We start from the raw sequence: 4,472 nt of genomic DNA on the forward strand, positions 1-4,472 counted from the left end.
GAACATCATGCTGTATTGAAGAAGACTGTAAACTAGAGATTGAGACCATAAACTCATGTTTACAATGTTTACTGAGGGAATAAATCAAGAGAGAAGTAGAGTCATTTTAGACTAGACTTCTATACAACCAGAGGAGTCGCCCCCTGGTGGACACTAGAGAGAATGCAGCTTTAGGACACTCCCTTATTGGATTCATTCAGCAGTCTGCACTAAACACAACAAACAACGCTGTCCATGGTCCTGAAACAGCTACAAAATAATCGCTTGTATACATAAGTATACGTTTAAAAAAGCACAGATACAATTCAGGCTTTGATTCATAAAACCACGTTTTGTTGCCTAGACCTACCCAAACGGTACACAGTATACAGTATATATAACTATTTGGTATATATAATGGGAGTACTCTTTCCCTGCTTTCTACTCCCCTGTTTGATCTTTTATTTCTTCTCCTTTTACAGTCTTTAGCTCACTCTTCTCTTATCTCTTTCTTGTCCTGTTTTGTATTTCTTCATCCCTCCTCTTTATTCTCCATTCTCTCTCTTTCTCATCTCCCCCTCCTCACACTTGCCCCTTTCCTCCCTCCCCCTTATCTCCCTTCTTCCCTCCACACCATTGTCCTCGTCTTCCGTCTCCTCTGCTCTCAGGGTGGGAGATAAACCCACAGAGTGCTAATCTGTAGCTAAATAGGCAGCTGATCCCTTTAAAAAGCCATGCTACGGAGGGGAGGAGAGTGTTTACATGGCCTCCAGCAAATGTGCTGCACCACTGGGAAATTAATTAGCCGGCCCGACTCTCAGACGCTTCCAATTCTCCCCATTTCCCCCTCTCTCCAAGTTATCTCTCTCTCTCTCTCTCTCTCTCTCTCTCTCTCTCTCTCTCTCTCTCTCTCCCCAAGTTATCTCTCTCTTCCTCTGTCTCTCTCTCTCTCTCTCTCTCTCTCTCTCTCTCTCTCTCTATCTCTCTCTCTCTCTCTCTAAGTTATCTCTCTCTTCCTCTTCCTCTCTCTCTCTCTCTCTCTCTCTCTCTCTCTTCCTCTCTCTCTCTCTCTCTCAGTCTCTCTCTGTGTGTCTCTCTCTCGCTTTCTGTCTCTCTTTCTCTCTCTCTCTCTCTCTCTCTCGCTTTAATTATGATGTAGCAAATTCAGAAAAGCCGAGAGAAAGTTGTGCACTTGAATCTCTTGAAGATGAATTTATCGCATTATTCAAATAAATAATGTGATGAACAGTGACGGCGCAGTGTGTCCAGTTTGTTCCACAAGTAATCACAAAGTGTCTTTGGAGCTTTTTGAAAAGTTCCTGTGAGATATTTCTAAAACGCTGTTTGTCCAGCAGGAACTTCAGATGTGCAATGTTGAAATCTCAAAGCGAGCGTTTTCATTGTCTTCATACAGAAGCATGAAATATGTCTGAAAACACACTCAGATACTAATCACTTCTGAAAGGACTCCCTCCACTTCTCATGCAGACGTACCCTCCTTTGATATAGATTAGTGTGTTTGTCCAGTAATCAGCTGATTTACTAACGCTAACCGAGTGGTAGTGTTGCTTAAACCTAACCTGGTGTGACTACCTAACTTTACTTTGAAAGGACACCGTGCAGGTGAAGCGCTTACATCGACACTTCATCCAAACACATTGAGACTCTGAGAGCTGCCTGGTGCGTCGATCTCACTGAAACATACGACGCCAACGTGTTTGCGTTGCAGACTGGGTTGTCAATCATCACGCAGCCGGTTACGTGTAGTAATGTTCTGACAATGTGACTTATTGTCGGGTGACTTCTCTGCTCAGGGCCCATGAGAGCAGCTGGGAAGTCTTAAAATGATTTGTTTGGCTGAAATTGCCTCGAGGCTCCTGGACACAAAAGGTTATTTTGTCCTTTCAGCCAGCTGTCCATCTTCAAGAGAGCTCTCAAGTTTCCACCACAAACAACTCCCCTGTGTGTGTGTGTGTGTGTGTGTGTGTGTGTGTGTGTGTGTGTGTGTGTGTGTGTGTGTGTGTGTGTGTGTGTGTAGACAAACTGTTGATACGGTACATATTTAAAGTCAATGCAGAGGTCTGGTGAGCCATTATTTCAGAAACAAACCCCAAAAATGATTAGACACTGAAATAGATTGATTTGTATTATTTCTGAATGGTTTGCTGACGATGTAACGAGCAGATGTGTGAGGCTGTTAACAAACACAGATCAACACTGAGGAGAACATGTATTTTGTGTTTAACGCTTGAAATTAATTTTGATCACTTTGTTTTTAGAGTCTTCTTCTGATTATCCTCGTCAACAAAAACTGCAATAAATTCCCTTTGATCCAATATTGTAAAAAAAATAAAGAAAACGTCCAAGAGTTTAAAGACAGACAGCGAACATATCGTCAGAGAGGACATGAACACCACAGTGCTGTAATATAATAAAGCGACATGCAGCCGGTTATTTTAAACTTATTGTTCGATCGCCTCTCAACACGTCGACGGCGAGCGAACGCTGCAAACAAAGGCTTGACAGAGCTCACCACGTTCACCAGAGGGTGGCGCTACGCTGCTGCAATGACGCTGTCTGCATGTAGCTCCCCAACATGTCTGTTTTGGCAGACATGTAGACAGGTAGTGTCCTTCATCCGCTGACTGCAGCTCTCACTATCAGAGAGTCTCGCCGGGTAAAGGAGAGCAGAAAGAGTGAGAGAAGCACCGCTGAGTGAACAGCTGGAGTGTCATGTGTTTAATTTACTCTCCACTTATCCTCCTCCTCCTCCTCCTCCTCCTCCTCCTCTAACAGACCTGTTTAACCCCCTGCTCCGCCCGACTGTGTGTTCGTGTCATTACTTACTCCAATGTGTGTGTGTGTGTGTGTGTGTGTGTGTGGTATCCTCACCTGTCCTGTACCTGCTGGTCTGATATGATTTATGATTTATCTCAATGAAACTTCCTGAATTAATACATTTTAAACACTCCTGTAGTAAAGTAATACTCTTTAGTGTCGTGTCTGAATGTTACAGAACAAACAGCTGAGGAGAGGAGAAACGGGACTAAACTGTCTCATCGTCTTCCAGGGACACATTCATGTTGACATGTTCATTTCTCAGAGTCTTCGTTTGACACCTTTCCAGTGCAGTGCGCGTCCCAGCAGACTTCATTAATTCAATCTCTGTTTATCTCGAGTGTTTTGCATTATGATTCAGTTATTTCCCCTTGTCACAGTTTTCTTCCCACACAACTTGTATTCAGGTGTTAAATGAGCCATTAGTCATGTCAGCAAGATCCAAACGCAGGCTTAGATCAAACCCGAGGCAGATTTTAATTTTTCAATGTTGAAAATGTTCTATTTTTACTTTTGTCTCTTTGTTGTTCTTCAAGCTGTGACAGTCACATGTGCCTGATGACAAAAATGGAAGTTTATTGTTCTTTGAATATGTAATTTGGGATTTTCCAGTTGGGCTTTACGAATAAACTGTATTTATTTATTTATTGGCTTTTACCACATGTTGAGTCTTTGCCCCAGACCGACTACCCTGTTCAGCCCAAACAGTCCCGAGCTTCATCAGGTGGTAATATTTTGTACGATGCTTTTGTGCTTATAATAACTACATCCAGTTAGGTTCAGGCAACAAAACACGGCGCCTCCAACGCCTCAGTCCTCAGTTTGTTGAACTGTAATAATTTAAGTTTGTACTTGTGTACTTGTCTAAATACAAATTTAACGCAAAGACCGACATAGACGCACATTTGCGATGGGTAAGGATGACGTGATCGGTGTAGAAGTTAACCTGCTGGAGGCCAGAAATCAACGCTACTCGTTAAGCTTAGGAAGAGATCGTGGTTTGGGTGAAATAAACCCTTTCTACCAGTTAACCCTGAAGACCCTCCTCCACCATGTGTAGAACATCGGTCACAGGATGTCATTCTGCGTAGTAATTAGCCATGCGCTTTTGTATTTTGCAGGGAGACTGTAGATGTCGGAGCAAAGGGCCTCTGTAGCAATGGGCGTTCATTGTCGGGTCAACCGGCTGTTGGATAAATGGACATTTTGGTCATTAGGGTTTCTGAATAATGGGCCGTCAGAACAATGGTGTGGCACCAATAAAGGACGTTAAATGATTCAATTGATGTGAAAATGTGTCGGTGAGACCATTGACTGTGAAAAAGAAGGGCCATCACACTCATGATGGTCACTAATTAAGGCTTCAATGGCAGAACAAGTCTTCTACTGGCTCATCACTGATGGAATCAAGAAGACAGAAGCCAGCATTCAGACATGGACGCTCTGATCCTATCTATAAGCTATAAGCTATTCTATAAGCACTCCTTATAGAATAGGAGGCACCCTGAACGTCAGACCCTGAGTCCGATGAAGGAGGACTCCCAGCAGAATGTCGTTAGGAGGAAAACCTCATTGGAGGCCTCTGAGATCTCCTCAATTACCAGCTGCAGCCCTCGTTAGCACACAATCTGCCCAATCATTCAATTCCGGTTTGT

The sequence above is a fragment of the Cebidichthys violaceus genome, unplaced genomic scaffold, assembly GCF_023349555.1.
Source record: "Cebidichthys violaceus isolate CVI_PGR_0920_01 unplaced genomic scaffold, fCebVio1.0.p SCAF_1, whole genome shotgun sequence".
In the NCBI taxonomy this organism is placed as follows: domain Eukaryota; kingdom Metazoa; phylum Chordata; class Actinopteri; order Perciformes; family Stichaeidae; genus Cebidichthys; species Cebidichthys violaceus.